The sequence below is a fragment of the Bombus terrestris genome, chromosome 2, assembly GCF_910591885.1.
Source record: "Bombus terrestris chromosome 2, iyBomTerr1.2, whole genome shotgun sequence".
In the NCBI taxonomy this organism is placed as follows: domain Eukaryota; kingdom Metazoa; phylum Arthropoda; class Insecta; order Hymenoptera; family Apidae; genus Bombus; species Bombus terrestris.
The window spans coordinates 16,926,491-16,945,187 of NC_063270.1; the positions used below are offsets into that span (position 1 = coordinate 16,926,491).

At 38.5% G+C, this 18,697-nt stretch overlaps 1 long non-coding RNA gene and 9 other non-coding genes across 10 annotated transcripts; 8 read left to right on the forward strand and 2 right to left on the reverse strand.

Moving 5' to 3' along the window:
• The first annotated feature begins 8,489 nt into the window (after positions 1–8,489).
• On the forward strand, positions 8,490–8,561 carry TRNAQ-UUG. The gene has a single exon. It is a non-coding gene; the product is annotated as a tRNA-Gln (tRNA).
• Positions 8,562–8,653: 92 nt separating this feature from the next.
• TRNAQ-UUG lies at positions 8,654–8,725 on the forward strand. The gene has a single exon. It is a non-coding gene; the product is annotated as a tRNA-Gln (tRNA).
• An 83-nt stretch (positions 8,726–8,808) lies between these two features.
• On the forward strand, positions 8,809–8,880 carry TRNAQ-UUG. Its single transcript has one exon. It is a non-coding gene; the product is annotated as a tRNA-Gln (tRNA).
• Positions 8,881–8,963: 83 nt separating this feature from the next.
• Positions 8,964–9,035, forward strand: TRNAQ-UUG. The gene has a single exon. It is a non-coding gene; the product is annotated as a tRNA-Gln (tRNA).
• A 79-nt stretch (positions 9,036–9,114) lies between these two features.
• Positions 9,115–9,186, forward strand: TRNAQ-CUG. The gene has a single exon. It is a non-coding gene; the product is annotated as a tRNA-Gln (tRNA).
• Positions 9,187–9,554: 368 nt separating this feature from the next.
• TRNAQ-UUG lies at positions 9,555–9,626 on the forward strand. Its single transcript has one exon. It is a non-coding gene; the product is annotated as a tRNA-Gln (tRNA).
• Positions 9,627–9,715: 89 nt separating this feature from the next.
• TRNAQ-UUG lies at positions 9,716–9,787 on the forward strand. The gene has a single exon. It is a non-coding gene; the product is annotated as a tRNA-Gln (tRNA).
• A 92-nt stretch (positions 9,788–9,879) lies between these two features.
• Positions 9,880–9,951, forward strand: TRNAQ-CUG. Its single transcript has one exon. It is a non-coding gene; the product is annotated as a tRNA-Gln (tRNA).
• A 546-nt stretch (positions 9,952–10,497) lies between these two features.
• TRNAY-GUA lies at positions 10,498–10,593 on the reverse strand. Its single transcript has 2 exons — positions 10,557–10,593; positions 10,498–10,533 (listed from the first exon to the last, which is right to left on the reverse strand). It is a non-coding gene; the product is annotated as a tRNA-Tyr (tRNA).
• Positions 10,594–12,339: 1,746 nt separating this feature from the next.
• On the reverse strand, positions 12,340–15,681 carry LOC125385846. Its single transcript, XR_007225539.1, has 2 exons — positions 15,454–15,681; positions 12,340–13,081 (listed from the first exon to the last, which is right to left on the reverse strand). It is a non-coding gene; the product is annotated as an uncharacterized LOC125385846 (long non-coding RNA).
• Between the last annotated feature and the right edge of the window lie 3,016 nt (positions 15,682–18,697).

Genomic DNA, 18,697 nt, shown 5'->3' on the forward strand with positions numbered 1-18,697 from the left:
CAAAAATCGGAATAATCATTGTTCGATTTTGATCTTATTATTCGATGATATCGTCAGTCTGTAAATAATATAAATGTCAATTATAATTTCATATACGTAATTATAATAATTTAAATAACCTAATCCCAAAAATCGATGGAGGATTAGTAAAAATCGTTTCTCCATCACGATCGAATCACTTGAAGATTAGCTCACTCGTTCATTATACGTCATACAAAGATAATATCGAGAAGGTATCAAGTTTCAGGAAAATTCCACATTGTATGAATTTTTTTACCTTTTTCCTGAATTCTCATTCAGATAACACACTGTGGAACACGAGAACGTTGCCTGCGAACGTGCGAACATGGTGTACGGACGTGTGAACCTGTTGTGCGAACGTGGCTAACGAATTTCGATTTGTGTCGCGAATCCTCATTCAAATGTCGCACTGTGAATCGTCTCGGTCAAGAATCACCGTTTCGCGTGAACGAAACAGCCCAAACAAAACTATAATTTAGTAGGGAACGCGACATCGAACAAAGCGCGGTAAAAAATTCAGTACGCCGCGACAGTTCGCTCGCGCGATCTGTCTCGCATCGTTTCGCAAACAAGAAGCGTCGCTACGATATCGATTCTTCGTCGACCAATCCACCAGTATCCGTGTTCGAAAAAAAAAAAAAAAAAAAAAACGCTAGACTGGTACTAAAAGAAACGAAGGAAAAATATAGAATAAAAGAAATTATGAGTAATAACGTTAATTATGCAGTCTCATATCAATCTAGTTAACATAAGAATTAATACCTAATAAAAACATCGTGGGTTTATCATCTCTTCCTACGAGGCTTACATATATCTTCGAATCTGTCATATTATTTGCTTCTTCAACCGTAATATTTAAATTAGTCATCGAGTGACATAAAAGTCAGTGAATTGACAAAAATGGTTTTATCCTTTTTCCCCTATTACCCACTTTTGTACGATCTCCACGCTTCTCCATCCTTGGAAAGAGATCATCCACAACGCCAACAAATCTCTCGTCCACCTAAACGCTAGACAAACGCGTTTGTCCAAACAATCTAGTCGGGTCACGTTAAAGCATATTAGAAATTAATCCCGGGGCGATCGACGTCAGCATTCGATTAAATAAACAGGAATTAGCACATGAAAGACGGTGGCGATGGCACGACAATCGTCCACCGTTCGAAGAGGGAAGACACCACTTGTCGTTTCCCATCGCGCCTCGCGGCCTCGGGGTTGACTAACTAAATACGAAGTTAGCTCCGAAAATGGGGCCCGGGGCCAGGGTTAAACCAACCTTAAAAAGCTTCGTTCGCCGTGCAAACACGCCGCGAGTCAACTGCGAAAACACTTGAGATCACTTAGACGAATCACCGTTCCCCTTTTGCCACCCTTCCGCTTGCGATTTCCGCCCCTGTCGCTGACGAGTCGATGTTTATGTAAAACAGTAGCCGATATGGATCGACGAGTATCTCAGTTTGGCGTGCCTGTGTGTGTTAAACGAAACTCTAGCCATGGCTGGATCCACTTGACGCGTCAAAAACGTCAGTTACACTGATACCAAGGGGGTGGATCGCTTTTGTCGGCACCGATCCTGGACTATGGTTGCCAGTAGGAATTCGAGCATCTTCGGGGCGCTGTTGTTATTTCCAAGAGGGTGGCTGATTGGGTTGAACGATTTGGAATTGGGGATTGCAACTAGCTGCTCTTATTAGCGACTGTGCTTTTCGATTATGAAAATGGTAGCCAGTTGATGAAATTAATATTTGTGGGAAAAATTTTCAGAGATCTTTATGATGCCTTTCTACACACTGGAAGTTGATTCTTTAAACTATAGATCGGATTTTTATTGTTCGCAAGGCTATATATTAACAAACAATTTTCGTATAACACTTGTCTGTTTCGATCTTCGAAGTTGAAGTGATTTATCTTATCCTTCTCCTTTCTCCTAAGTCAGTGTTGAATTTCTTAAAAAATAAATGACCTCCTTCTTACTTATTGCTCACGATATATCATACGACTTACGCTTTATTCTAAAATACATTCAAAAATATAATATTGGTAATGTAATCACTTTTCTCTTCTTTCCAATTTATAAAGTTTTATTTACGAACTGTTATAAAATTCCCTTTTCCTATTTCGCAATTTTTAATTTCCTCCCCCGACTCTATTCATAGATATTAATTTTGCGCCCAAACTACAATCCATTATTTCTTCGAATAAAAATCCCCCCAAAATTCATAATACCTTAACTTTGCTAAACTCTGGCAAAGATTCGTTCCAGCGGGTTGCCTTCCTTTGGAACAGAGCATGTCGAGAACGTTGCACGGGGTGCAAACGCAATTTTCAGGCGAGAGAACCCCCGGTAAAACAAACTCGCGTCGTCTGGTCGTTTCACGAGCGAGTTATCGCGCGATCGGCGTGTAAGAGGCGAAGATAAAGGCGAACAGATATAGAGAACGGATCGGTGGGATGAGGGCTGGCTTGGCAGGAGCAAATTGGTCGGCCAGGGAAAACAGGATAACGCCGGAGGATTGTGGATCCTGTGGATGCTGCGCCTAAATAGAGGCGGGCAATAGCATCGGGACATAATCGATTTGCCGTGAACTCATCCGTAATTCGGGGCCACAGTCGGCGTGACAAGAAAGTCTCGACGTTGGCAAAGGCGCCAGCGAACCGAGAAATTACTCATCGTTCTGATTGAGGTTAATTAATTAGATAATTAAGTCTCCCCGCGACAACGACGACGTCGACGACGACGACGACGACGACGGAGAATGGAGGATGATGTTGGATAGAGAAATGTCGTGCTGCAGCCTTCTTCCGTTTTCTCCCTTTTTTCCCAGGAGATGATTTCGCGATGGTGATCCTCGTTATAAAAATGTTCCTCATTATTACCAGGACTACCCTCTCTGACGGCCTTATCTCATTAATGTCCTTGTTCGAATCCGGGACGTTGCAACGCTCCAGGCGAGATTTCGACGTTTCACGATGGAATTCTTGCTTCTGCGATAAGTAATTGATGTTTAGCGAAGAGTTTTTCTCCTCTTGAAATCGCCCCACGATTTAACAATGCTAGTTAATTAACGAATACAGGTACCGGTTACCGAATTGGAATCAGACAGAAAAATTATGACAATGAGTGTAGACAGTACGCTATAAGATTTTGTATAAATAGCAACTAGTTTATTGCTGTGTAATCAATATGTTACAGAATTTCTCTGTAGATTGTAGATGGTCGAGATTTTTTTTCTATGGCCATTTACCTATAATTAAGTATATTTGATAAAAGAGAATCGATTTGGATGTTATAGTTCGATATCGGCTCATAATATATTTTGCGAATCGAATGGATCGTAATGCATTCATTTTCCATTTCACGTGCAATTAGTCTCGTCATCGAATCGAATTTTCCACTCAGCAAGCAAAATTATTTTCCGTCATGCTTTCTATTCATCAGCCCGCGGAAAGGAAACAATAATAAAAAGCGCAATATCGCGTGACACGTAATAAAACGTTATCAAGAGGGACAGCGTCGAAAAATGCTCGAATTAATTTCGACCCCCCGATCCAACCGAATTCCCAGGGAAATGTTGAACCAACCGAATTACGGAATAAATATCCGCGATATCTTCGGCAAGATATAAAATCCATCGCGTGAAAAACCCATACCTTCGCATGTCTCTGACCGTCCAAAAAATTCCGACGTGAAAAATAAAACCAACGATAAATCGATATATCTCTCTGTGTCGTTTTATGCGACAATTTATTTTTTACGAACTCGAACGTTATCGTGGATAACGACGAGGAGAGAACGACGATGCAGGCAGGGTCGAGGCTGCGTATGAAAGAACTCTTTACACGTGGCACTTAACGAGAATCTCATAATCTTGCAGGAACGTTGATCTGCCACCCGCCTTCTATCTCTCGACTTTTCCCTGTGCGGCCGGAAAATCTCTTTGAAGCTCTGCCCATTGACGCTCGCGGTTTAATATTCCGTCACGAATATTAATGCCCTCCCAGCAACTGCCGCTCGTAAATCAGCGAATCTCTTCCTCCGCTGATGCACTTTTCTGTGTGGTTTTCCCGCGTTCCTTCTCCTCCATTCGCTCTCCCTCTTTCGCTCCTCTCTACAGGGTGGTCTACAGAATTGTTTCAGTCGTAACTCCGTTATTAACGCACTTAAAGAAAAATTTCAAAGGAAGAAGACGAACGTTTGAAAGACTGCATCGTTTGTGGGATTATAGATTCTTTACAACAATAGTCGTATTACATCTTAAATGCTAAAATGAATATCTTTTTATGTAGATCGAACCCTCTCGCCATTCAATAAATAATACTATTTTATATATATATTTACGGATTGATTTCAAATTTTACTAACACAATGATGATATGTTTAGCTTATTACAACGATTATAAAATTTCAAAAAGTTTCGTATAACATACGTAATGTCTTCGTAAAATCTTTCTACGGTATAATGATAACCAGAAGAAAATTTAAAGAATAAAACGGAAAAAGACGCCATAATTTTAAGAAACTTATTATAATTGACGAGAGAAATGAATGTATAATATAATTATGCATGTCCTATAATAGACATATAGGTTTGGTACAGAAAACAATGTCTAACACAAATTCCACTTGTACAATTCCACGCAAGTATCGGTTTTAAACCTTTCATGCACTGTAAGTATTCTGAATACTTTCGTTAACCAGCATAAGCACAAGAGTAGCGTATTACGTCTCAAACCACATTAAGAATAAAGTTACGCTTTGAAACAGTTACACGGATCACCCCGTATATTTTTTCTCTTCCTTTTTCATTCTCGACCCCTTCACATCGTTTCCTCTCCTCCTTCTTCCCTTAACTCCCGTGCAGAGTTATCTCCTTTTCTCCCTCTTTCCTTAATTTTCACAGCGTCTTTCCACGTTTCCCTTTTTTTTTCACTGCATTTCTGCTTTCCTTTGTCCCTATCATTCGCGGTGTCTCCTCTTCGACTCTCTCATTCTCTGCCACGAAACGGTGATTCTTTCGATCCAGTCGCTCCCTAGCTCGCGATCCTTACTACGTCGCGAGGACAGCCTCGCTGATTGAGAATAATGCGAGGTACCAATTACTCGCTGGCATAAAGAGGAATTCATTAGCGGGAGAAACGCGCCGCCGGGGCATCTCTCTGTTTAGCTTTCGAAGAGGGACAAGGATATGGCAAGAAGAGGGTAAAAGGGAGAGCAACTGCACCGGTTGCACGCGGCTTTTGTGCAACGGGATGCGCCACGCTACCGAGCACTTCCTGCATTGTGCCTCGGGACGACGCGTGGTCGAATATTTTATTCCGTGCGAGGCACAGAGGTCAATGATTGACGCTAGTCGCGCATTAATTAGAAAAGAAGCCGCAAGGCGAGTGTACTTTGGTGCACGTTTGTCGCCACGTTTTTGGCGAATGGTTCCGCGGAAACTGATGACCCAGTGATGCACGTCTCGTAATGAAATTGGGAAAGGCGGGCAGAAATGCCATTTTTTTGATGAAACGGTGGAAAGTGGTTAGAAATTCCACTTTTTCGTGAAATTGGGAAAGTCAAGAGAAGCGACATATTTCGTGGTGAAATTGGAAAAGCGAGTGAATTTCGTTGAAGTCTAGGAAAACTACGACTTCAGGTTTTTAAATTTAGAGAAATAGTACGGGGGATGTATTGGTACTTATTGATATTGCCAGGAATTCAGATTTTTATGAATATGATTAGAGAAATGGAGCTTAGATTCTTACAAAATAAACGAAGAACGCAAGGATGAAAAATATGATAAGTCACATTTCTCATCTTCTATAGAATAATTTTAAAATCCGATTTATTGTTAACCACTTTCATAACAAAACTATCTTTGCACTTCGTTGTGGAATTAAATATGTGTTTGTATAAATGTAGATATTTGTCTTTCGATACACTTAAAAGACACATTAGTAATATTAATATAGACTATTGTTAATTAAATTACACTAACATAGCAACTAAACAAATATTATTCGTTTGTTAGAAAACAGTACACATAGATATGTCATCTACTTTTACAAGCTTTATATCCCCTAATTTATCAAGTTATAGGTCTTCTCAATTATTTCATATTGAAATGCTTCTTTTCCCAACAGCCGATAAAAAGTCATAGAATCAAAGATGGCTCATATTTTCCCCGTGTAGTCTTCAGTAATAAGTAATAACTTTAAAACGTTTTCTTGGCAATATATCATAGTGGTAATGTAATAACCAAAAAACAAGTCGATACTTAATCTCGTAATCGATATCGAAGCGTAATTTCTCGGTAAATTTTCGTGTCAATTTCCTGCGACGAACATCAAAGATATCCATCCTGTTTAAATAACGAGCGTTAAACGTCATTCTGTTTGCACTGTTGCGCAAAGTTGTAAATCCTGTCTGCACAAATGGCGAACATATATCGCGCTGTTTTCTTTACTTCCTTTCCCTTGTACGATCACGATTACACCTTTATGGTTTTACAACGGGGACAGATTCTTTTTATCTGCGGATTCGATTGGACGGGGAGGATCCGCGTTTTCGAGAACGACCGCTTCCTTCGTGTCTTGTTCCCTTCGAAATTCGCTTTATCGTCCCTTTCCTCCGCGTGTGTACACTTATTTCATGCTCGGTGGAACATCGGGTCTCCGAAGGAAAGCAGCTTGCTTACTCGATAAGAGGCAAAGAAATTCTTGCGAAATTCCCTCTAGCAAAAGGGCCCTCCGCGATGCGTAATTTAGAACTCGCGTTACGCTGCAAATATGAGAATTCTACGAATCCTTTCAACTTTTGATTATCATCCTAAAATTTCGATATTCTAGATCCACGTTTTCGACAGAAAAATGAGGTTCGCAGTTTCCCTTTTTTGTAATTTTCCTAGCAGTTCTATTTTATTATCGAATGGTTCATAGCAAAAGAGACTCTTCACTATGTTTGCTTCTGTTCAGAAAACCCAGAGAATACTCTAACGAAATCTAATTACTGCTCAATAGAATACTTTTTTAACAGAGTATTTGTTATAGAATTCTGCAAGTGCATTTTTAATTGGATCATGGAATTGCTGGACTACAACAGGAGTTATCTTTGCAAAGCTGCTTAATTTCCATTCGACGATAAATCGGAATATAGATCGTTTTTCATAATACAATTTTAGCATGTTGTGAGCTTTGCTCCTGACTACTAGTTATAGTGTAATAATGTACGCTTTTGTCTTTGTTTTCAAAAATACCATCACGAAGAAGTAACGAAAATCTGGCACAATTTTTCTCTTATAAATTGTCCCATAAGCTAGACGTCCCCGTTCCAAGCGTCTCGTATTTAAACGAAACTCTCTTTCCTTTCTTTCTCCGCTAATACCACCGCTAGACTGCGAATGTTTATCCGCTTATTATTTCAAAAACGTAAAGTATAAAATGCATCTTACCACGCAAAAGTATACGAAGCACTCAAGATAAAGCGTTTACTACGATATTTAGTTGATGGAACAAATCTCTCTTAACGCTACATCTCTCGAGCTGCACCCCAAAAAGTATCAAAATGCATAAACATTCGCAGTCTAACCATCGCAATGAAGTAACAAAAATCTCTTGCAAGCGCAGCGTCATAAATCACCCCATAGATTTACATTCCTCTCTGTTCCAGGCGCCCCGTGCTTAAAGCGTGGCGCCCAATTATCAAATTAATTAAATGCATCGAGCGTGTCCGCGTGAACGGTGGCTGAATCATCCCCGTGGCCCGAAAATCCGACTGAACAATAACACTTGCTCTGTCGGCTGTCATCCGAGGTTGACAGGACCGCACCTAGAACGAACGTGCCGCCTGCCTGGGATGCTGTCAGTCAAGGATCAGCGAACCGTAAGAAGAGCCATTGTGAACGAAAGTATAACAGAGAAATGGAATCGGAGCTGTCGCGGGCCGATCGAGGGTCAAACAGAGCCTGGGTATCCGCGACTATGGGGTTGCTCGACCTGATTGGACGTCAAGCAGGAGAACGCGTCGCGCCGTCCGAACAGAGAATATGCTTTGACTGGAAATTAATTCAAGTGGTTTCCGGGCTGAGACGAATGACTCGGAAAGTAGGGAGGATTGCTGGTTTGTTCGTCGATCGAGATTGTCGAATGTCATTGTGGAATTGATTGGTACATTGGTGAGGGTGGAGAATTGGAGCAAGTTGAAGAACGATTTAAAGGCTGGCAATTTGATGATTTTTATGTTTTAGGTAGGTTATGTTTTATTTCTGTGATTGAAGTGAAGTTTGGTTTGTTGGGAAAAAAATGCTGATAATAACTGAAAAAGGAAGTGGAGGATTATGATAGATAAGTAAAATGCGCATTGCAGAAGAGTTAAAGCCCCGATAAGACAGGCGGATTTCTTGGTAATCGTGACCTACGTAATAGCTGGCAATATCGAATGCGATTTTGATAATTGTCATTTATTGGCAAGAATATTACTAACAAGAGGTTCCATGGTGTAATGGTGAGCACTCTGGACTTTGAATCCAGCGATCCGAGTTCAAGTCTCGGTGGAACCTATACTTTTGCATTTACCGTTGCAATAATTTATTATAAAGTTGAACAAATGTTTCAACAACAATAAGAGGCGTAAAAAGTTAATTAAACAAGAGGTTCCATGGTGTAATGGTAAGCACTCTGGACTTTGAATCCAGCGATCCGAGTTCAAGTCTCGGTGGAACCTTCATTTTTGGTTCAAAAAATCATTTAAATATAAATAAATAATTTGTTAATTAAAAAATTTCAATACATACTAATTCAACAACTGGTTCCATGGTGTAATGGTAAGCACTCTGGACTTTGAATCCAGCGATCCGAGTTCAAGTCTCGGTGGAACCTTTGTTTTTGGTTCCAAAAATCATTTAAATATTGGTAAATAATTTATCAATTAAAAAATTTCAATACATACTAATTCAACAACTGGTTCCATGGTGTAATGGTAAGCACTCTGGACTTTGAATCCAGCGATCCGAGTTCAAGTCTCGGTGGAACCTACGTTTTTGCATAATTTATTGCAATTTTGGAAAAATGTTAGTAAAATAAGAAAGTAGATTGAAAATTGTTTAAACAGAGGGTTCCATGGTGTAATGGTCAGCACTCTGGACTCTGAATCCAGCGATCCGAGTTCAAATCTCGGTGGGACCTTCAATATTTTTTACATCTTGAAAATTTTAAACAATAAGTTAATAATTTTTAATTCTAAGAATTTTTATATTTTGCTCGTGCAACAGGTTTCACAGAAAAGTTATAGTTTTTGAAGCTCCCATTGTTAGACTATGCACGTATAAAATGAAGTTTTATATAAATTATTAAATCTTCCTAACAAACTACATTAGGGTGAGAAAATCTTTATAAAATAAGTAACTAATACAATATTGAGATAGAAACAACATTTAAATTATTATTTCAAATTTTAGTACAATATATATAATCTTAAGTTTTATAAAAATATAAACATTTGAAATAAAAAAAAGTTCAATACGATGTAATATTAAAAAATCGATCGTATGTGAGGTTCCATGGTGTAATGGTTAGCACTCTGGACTTTGAATCCAGCGATCCGAGTTCAAATCTCGGTGGAACCTAAGTAGTTTTCTTTTGATTGCGCCAATATATTTATATAGGATATGTTTCTGCAGAAAGAATGTATATATATATAAATCGTTAACCAACTGGTTCCATGGTGTAATGGTTAGCACTCTGGACTTTGAATCCAGCGATCCGAGTTCAAATCTCGGTGGAACCTGAGGAAAATCTTTTTTCTAAATCATTTTTACTATAATAGCGGAATATTTTTCAAAACCTCGATAGGGGTGAGAAAAACCACCCCTTTCAGGCGGTCTCATGGTGTAATGGTTATCACTCTGGACTCTGAATCCAGCGATCCGAGTTCAAATCTCGGTGGGACCTGCTTTTTTTGCAATCGCTTTTCTTTTGGTATTAATAGAAAAATCATAATTAATTAATTGATCAATGTTCCACAAATATTTCTCATAATTTTTTCAATGATTCTAACAACAAAACATGTGTGATGTGACAAACTGACGTTTCCTTTCATTCAAATATTTATAGACGTGATATTCAGCAAGAGGAACACATATTATATATATATATATAAACACATATTACTAAAAATAATCTAGTTGAAAATAGGAAGCTTTACTGAAATCAAATTTCTTTAGATCTGATTCAATCCTGTTTATATAGCGAATCATTTTGAATTAACTTATAGTAAAATCTATATATTTTATTCAATTAAGTTTCCACAGTAAATTTTTCTTCTTATTGATTTTTTGTTTCATAACTGTATTTATGACCAGACACGATTTTGCACAAAATTGTACAATACCTTCAATAGTTTATTAATGATATTAACAAATATATATAAAAGATTACAGGTGGATATCTGTATGCAATTGTTTAATGCAAAATTATAATTCACGAAATAAAAAAAATTCCTTCGAGCCGGATTCGAACCAGCGACCTATGGATGTCCATCACTTTCTATTTTCCAACTACAGTCCACCGCTCTACCAACTGAGCTATCGAAGGCTTGAGGTCCAATTCTAATTTTTCACATATAACGTAAGATATTATCTTGGAATTATTAGTCTTCAATAAATTAATTATTTATTAGACAATAACAATAATATTTGCCTAGTTATAAATTTTCAGTTATAGGAAACCAATAATTTTCATAAATTCTGACATTTTATCCATCGCGTAAAGCGAAAGTAGAATTAGGTCAAAGGAAGATCTATATGTAGAACTACCTGACCTACGTCACGAACGAGGAGTGTTGCGTCATGCCAAGCCTTCGTGCGTAATTCGAACATCAGAGCGTACTTCACCCTTATATTCTGTTCCTAATTAGCAATTACTAAGAGACGTGGAATTGGATAGACCGTTCAGTTACTCCATAATAACTTTATTCGACTAAATATCCGTAGATTATGAAATACACCGCTCTAACTATTCTGGCTATCAGAAATCTTTTTCTTGAATTTTCTTTTTGCCAGAAGAAATTAATATTACTCTATACATCAACTTTCGCATTCCACTCTCAAATTCTTAACTATTACGGGGTGTAAAGCTACATAAATCGCTCCATTGCCTTCCAATAACTTTATTGAACCAAGAAAGAGCTTCATTTTTCACCCTTTCTTTTCCAATATGAACCAATGTTACTCTATATTTCCACTTTCCTACTCCGCCCTCAAACTGTTAATTATCAACTGAATAAATTGCTCGGTCATCTCCCAATAACTTTATTCGATTGAAATAGACGAAATTTCATCTGTTCTGGGTGTAAGGAATTTAATTCTTGTGTCCTTTTCTTCCAATATAAATCGATATTACCCTATACTTTTTCCAAATGAGTCTATTCAATTGCCTTCTAGTAAGGTCATTCGGCCAAGACAGATACGATTTTACTGATATTTCTCGCAGAAAGTTTCGTCTTCGAGCCTCTCTTCGCCAACATAGACTATTAACTTCGCCTACCAACAACATCGTCAAAAAGCCACCACCGAAATTCCGATATCCAAAGCAGGACAACGTCGAAACTGAGGCCGATGATCGCTGACGACGCGTTCCGCCGTGCCGCGATCCAGTTATCACTTATTTACGACGTCTCGAGGCAGCGGACGAAAAAGAATTGCGTGTCAAAGGCGGCCGAGACTGAACGTCGTGAAAATTTTATACCCCGTAGAAATCCTCTCTCTATCTCGTGCTGCACGCCAATCACCATCAAGCCATCGTAGAGCGCCGCGTGTTTCATGGCTCGATACAGTTTACATAAAACTATAAAATTATGGTCGTAGCCGAAAACTCACCCTGCGAGGAGAAGTATAGAAGATCACGAGGTACATGGAACGAAAGCATCGAAAGAGGAACACGATGGAAAAGTAGGGAAGAGACGCGGAGGAGAAGCTATATCGTAAAGTCGATGGGGTATTTTTACATGAAGTCATTAAACCCGGTTTACTGCGAAACAAAGTACCTCGACGTCTCTCTGTGTTCTCCATCTCGTGTTCACAGCTGCGCTGTTCGTCGCGTCGCTTAATTACTCCTCATCGCCGAATTAAGGAGCTAGATCGCGTTCTGCTTTAACGAGAGACGAATGTTTAATGAGGGACCTCCCGTGGGCCACGTATTTGCAGAGACAGTTTTCACGGTGTAAAGAAGCTTGTTGTACGTTGCGAACGTATTTCCCCCTTCTTTTTTCGCGATAAATTATTGAATTAGCTGGGAATTTAGAGAGAAAACGAAGGCTTTTGGATATGAAAAATTCCAGGCTCGTTCTTCCTCTTTTTTTATTTCTAGGTATATTTTAATAAATTGCGGAATCTACCGGCGGAGTTTTGATTGTTTGGCGGTGAAACAATTTACAATTTTTGACTTTGAATAGAAAATTGGAAAACTAGCCTTATATATACTATATAAATTAATTGAATACTTATCTGCTAGTTAGAAACTAATCTAAAATGAGTCAAGTAATAACTTTAGTTATTTAATTACTTAGATGCACTCAGAGTAATTTAAAAATTAGATGTTTAGATAACGCGCAACCTACTCTGAAAATATTTAATTAAGGTAAAATGCGGTTATAAAGAAATGATTTGCATATAGTACAATGAAATGACAATAAAGGAAAATAATATAATGTACAAATAAAATGAAATCTAAAATCTACAACCTCCTCATACTTAGGTATCCAACTTTTAGGTCACTTGATATCGAAGAAGAGCGAAAAGGAAAAATACAAAAAGTAATTTGAGAAACAGCGATAGCTTCTGAATTAAGGTTAACATTTGAAAGAAAATGAACCAGCACAATTTTTCCGACGTATCAAAAATCTAGGTCCCATTTCCCCTGAAATTTCCAATTCCGTCGCAATCCCATTTCCTTGCGGAACTGAAGCAAGTAGATTTTTCCAGGTCATGGTCAGACACGAAGAATCGCACGCTTCTCCTACGACGCTTCATTCGATTCGTTGATTTTTTGTTTCTGTATTTCGGTCAGGAATGTCCACATTGACCTAGAAGCAACGAATTCGGCTATTTAGACGATAGTACAGCTGACGTAGCGAATTTTTATGCGCAGTGACGAAAACCAAGGAGATTGGGACCGAGCTTATCGAATTTACGATACGCAATCGAGAAACGAACGTAAGCGATGCTTCTTTTTTTTTTTTTTTAAATAAAATCGCTTATCTAACTGATAGCATTTCCATATATTTCGTGCTCTATTTTCGTATTCTCCTCTGTTACTAAGGAGAGAGATTCTTAACCCAGTTTTGAGATGGGATTTGTGAAAAGTCCGAGACTTTCGTTAAATAAATAGAAAGAAGTACATACGAGAATACAGAAGTATGGAAATAAGGAATAATATGCTCTGAGAAATAGAACGAAAGATGTTAGAGAAACTATTTTGTAGATAAAATATTTGTATTAGATTTAAAATGTATGATATAATGTATTAAATACTTGCTGGATTTTTTTGGAAATAATATGTTCCAGATGCCTTGTTTGATAACGAGTATTGTTATTAGGAGACTCTATCACTCCAAAACCAATTACTGAAACTTTATCAATCTTGTTTTATTTTAATCCCACGATGAAATGTAACTCGTTGACATACACTTTAAGTCCTAAACTAACATCGTCGATGGGACTGCTTGGAAAATACTATTTCTTATAGAAAAAGGTAAATCAATTATTATTAAATTACGCCATACAATCAAATTTTCTAGCGATTATTTTCAAAGACGAAACAACGAAACTACTGTTGTATTTCATCTCAATTTTTTAAACAAATAATCCGTGTCTTTGAAAATCACTGTTAGACCGCTAATTTTTAGACACCTTTGGGAAAGTTAAAGGTATACAGAGAAGATGTAATGCAAAGAATGCACGCGATAGTGATAATCTGTAAATTATCCAGAATAAACTACTCGTTATAATATTTTTAGTGATTGAGTCAAATAAGCAAAACAAATCTTTATTTAAACTACGCTCCCTCGATTATATTCATAAAAATAGAAAACTGTATAAATACCTGCAATATGATTATCACGCTTCATCCCCAACAATGATCTTTACTTACCGATATTAATTAAAACATCACCATTCCCTAGATCCAATTTCTTCTAAAAGAATTCTCCACTCTTTCCAAAACCATTAACAATTACTACCAACAAACCAGCCCATTCATCGAACCCTCTCACTTCCAAGCAACCATTTGCAAAACCGTACCATTTACGACTCAATTTCCTAACACTATATCTTCTCCCTTTTTACCCTACTTCCAAATATTCGCGTTTTAAACGCTCGCTCATCAAAGGCATCCACCGGCGTCGTTTTCCGCGCATACATTAAAATCTACCTTAAACGTCGCGAAACGGAGAACATCGACGAGGGACGAACGAAACGAGAGATCGTATACGGGGATCGCGTTGTTAAAACGCCGCGTAGACAAACAATTTTTAAGGGGCAGTTAAATCGCGACGTTGTACGTTCCTCGGTGGTAATCATTCGATACGGTAGAGGGGCCATTTCTGGCCCATCCGGTGGGATACGTTTTACGAACGAGCTCGTTGTGCCTTCCTCGTCGTGCCACGCGCTTTTTACCCGTATAAAAAATTTCGCGTCTTATTTAAACGTTCCCCAAAGCCAGGCTCCACCTCAGCTTGCCAAGCGGGTAGGTTCGAGAGAGGGAAGACGAGGGAGAACGTCTAATATCGTTCTTTTTTTACGATATAAGTTCGAGGGTGTGCAGCAGAGTCGCGAAGGGTTAGGTTTGTCGAAAGGAAGAAGGTTTCCGAATGAAACGGATTATAATTGACGCGGTGGCCATAAATCTCGAGCGTTTGGGGTTTTATGGTGAAACGGGAAATTGGCTCGAGATGCCTGCGACTATTAAAAATATGCAAAGTTTTCTTAACCCAAGACGTCGGTGTCTTCTTGCGTTTTTTTCGGTGACAGGGGTTTTATTCGAGGGTTGAGCTGGAGTTATAAATCTTGTTGAATCGCTTAATGCGTTGTATTGGTCTGTTAATTTAATCAACGTTTTGGCCGTCATTTTTTCAAAATTTCACTTCCGATATGTATCAAAAGGATTTAAAAAGGCGTTAAAACGTATGTATATGTATCTTGGTATATTCCTGATTAAATAAGAAACACGAACGAAGATCACGAAAATTGGGAACCAAAATATGTTTCAATTTTTCTCACTTCGTATCAATTTTTTGCTGTTGAAGTGGCTGATGGGTCGTAACCGAAGATTACAGACAAAGAATGCGATAAATCACATCTTTTCTTTCATTCTTTAAATACAAACTTATCCCATCCATTGAACATTCCAACAACTACCTCGCTTTAAATATTCTTTACACTTGTTCATGTTACGTACATTCTTGCATTTTTAAATATCCCATGAATGCATAGGAACTTAGTATATATCATGTTTGTCTCCTATGGTCTTCAATTGTAAACGCTCGTAGACTGTACCAGTGATATCTATATTAAAATACGGTATATTTAACGAATAAAACTAAATCGAACGTGCATTGAGAAGGCTTTACTCTCGACGTGTCTGCTTTATCAGTCACGAGCAGTCGCGTTAACTGATCGAAGCGTCTTCGACTGATCGTCGTGCGCTCGGTAGGGCGAACGCCGAAAGCGTCTTCGCGGTTGTAAAGTCGCGTCTTATCCGCGAGAGATAGCGAGGCGGAACAAGCGTGACATTGAGGAGACGTTAGAGGCGCGATACGATTGGATAACAAACATTTTATCGCGTTTAATTTCGCGCGGCAGGCGTTAAACTTTAACAGCTTCTTTGGTAATAAATAATATTATGCACGCAAGTTCTCCGCTGCCTGTTTTCCTTTAGGGCCGTGTAAGAGCCGCGGGGCAATTAAATAAAATGCGATACCGTTCGAGTTATGACTGGAATCTTTTATGGTTTATGAGCACGCCGCGTATTCCTTAAATCGGAGCATAAAGTAACTTCGCCGTGGCTTATATACGACGCGTAGCAGGGCTTTTTCAGTTGGCTGGAAAACATTTTGAATGCGAGGGATTTATCGAGTACTTACTTACTTTTGGAATAAAAGCGACACAGGCGCGTTGGACATTCAATTAGAAAATGGTATGGCGACAGGGATCGTTTAATTTGTTTCATAATGGATGGATGTATTGATAAGTTTTGCTTATTTTTTTAACGTGATTGGTACGTCGAAATTTTACACGCAATAAACGATAATGTATCAGAATGTGTAACTAAATACGATAGCAATACTAGCGTGCAATTAATAAGTGCTTTATTTAATCTTCTACGCTCGCATCGATCAACGTGGTTTCTCGAATAGTTGGTGGAATCTGTTCTATTTTCTATAACAGTACGAGAACAGTTTATTTCAAAGACAACGATAGAAGTAGACCGTGGGTGTTTTAATCTGGTGAAAGCTTCACGAATTCCTGTTCCAAATTCTTTCCATATTCTATTAGAATTTTAAAGCTCGATGTAGTGATTCAATGGCAGTGGAATATAATAAAAATGAAACATCTTTCACGATTTTGTTCAAAATCTAACTAACAATAAATCAACAATTTTATAGCTGCAGGCTTACATTGGGTTATATATTTTCCTAACAAATCTCGTATGAAAAATTCACCCATATATTCAGAAACACGTACAAAAATATATTAAAACCTAAACAAATCTGCATTCGATGGAACCAAAATACAATGAAAATAAAGTACGATTATATTAATACAGAGAAGTAGTTGATTCTCATAAACTTAGATACGATCAAACCATCACCATCAAGAAATCACTATCAGCGGGTTCAGAAATAAAATTACACTATAAGATTCGAAAGATCTTGGTACAAAACGATCTCTAGGATCGGTTGACGACGGTGTGGCAAGATTCTTGATACCGTCTGCCCTGTCTGGATAGTCTATCCGCGGACGAGGTGCAATTCCGCGGGCGAAGTGTTACGGACGATGGCTCGTGTGATTCTCGATTACACGTTCCGTCATTACGAGGCCGGTATTTTATCGTCCAACTGAGTTAGGGCGGTTCCGCTCGTTAACCGGAAACTTCCAAGGGATCGTCTCGGTGAAATTTAAATTGAGAAAGTATTTTACGAGCGTGCGACAGTTTCACGGTGGCGTTGTCACATCTTGATGAACTTGCTGTAACGATCGTACGGGAACGTCGTAGTCTGGGCCCTCGGTTTTCGTTATCCTTCGTCGTCCCGGGAAATCTGATTCGCGAAATCGGCCATTTTCCAGGGATTAACGAACGGTGATCGCTTATTCGGACCATTTATCCTCGATTGCTCGTCACAGACTGTAATTATCATAACGGATCGTCGTTCGCTGTTTGTACTGGAATCTAAAATTTGTTCGACACCTGTGGATTTGGATCGGTGCAATTAGGACAAGATGACGAACTATTTATTCTTGTATCGAGGGCAGCTTGAAAGTTTTCAAAAAATAACGAAAAAGTAATTTGGAGCAAGTATCAAGGAGCAAAGAAAGCTCCAGAATCAACGATATACATAGAAAATGATGTATGTTTATTTAGATTTAACGAATAAATGCTTTTCATGGATTATTAACCCCATTTGATATTTATCCTCGAACATGTTGTTAGCATGTAGAGATGGAAACAACTTTTATTTCATAATATACTCCTTTTCCAAAATTTTTCGCGCAAAGTTCTATCCAAAATTACATCAACCCTGATACGTTCTTTGATCATCTCCCTCGACACATGTAATTTTTCGTTTCCTAATTTTATACGACGATCTTTCTACAAATTTGTATACATCGAAACGAGTGTGAAATTTGCATATAAAAATTTAGAGATTGTAACAAAGTAGAATAATATCGAGTGTAACTTCGCCTGAAGAATTTCGAGAAACGAAAAGATGAAATTGAATCGCAAGCCACAAAAACAGCTACTTACAGAGGCGTATGAATAGCAATGAAAAAATCTGCTTTCCCAGCAAGAAGCTGCCACTGTAGAAACTTGAAACCGCTGTTTACGCACTGTGCAAACGCCGCGTGAACGAAAACCCATAAAACACGTGCTGTCGATAAATTACGATGAACTCGCAATCCAATGTTTCACGCGTCGTTCGAATCGCGAAACACCGTGTCGCGCCGGGAAATTCGTTTTTCCACGACTGATTTAAGGGGATCGAAATCAATGCGACAACCTCGACGGAAATATAGAATAGACAGCTGGTTGATTAATGTTGATACCGGGAAACGCTCGGTAATAATGCGCTCGCGTGCAACAGAGCGGCCGATGAGAGCGGCGAACGTGTAATTTGTGTGATTTTACTATTCGCGTTGGCATTTTGTAATTGTGATTGATGAGCACCGGCCACGTTAGACGCGAATATGTTATGGCTATACATATGTTTGTCGTACGAATGGTCGGATTATTGGTCACGTGTGCTGCGTGGATAGCAAACATAATTGCGCGCGAATCGTTCGCACCTTTCATCATTGAATTTTGGCGTAGTTGATGTTTATAATGATGGAAAATATTCATCTTTTGCTTTGGCTTCGGTTACGGATAGTTTCAGTTCTACTTGAATATGCTACAGTTTCTACTTATTAAATTGCATTTTAAG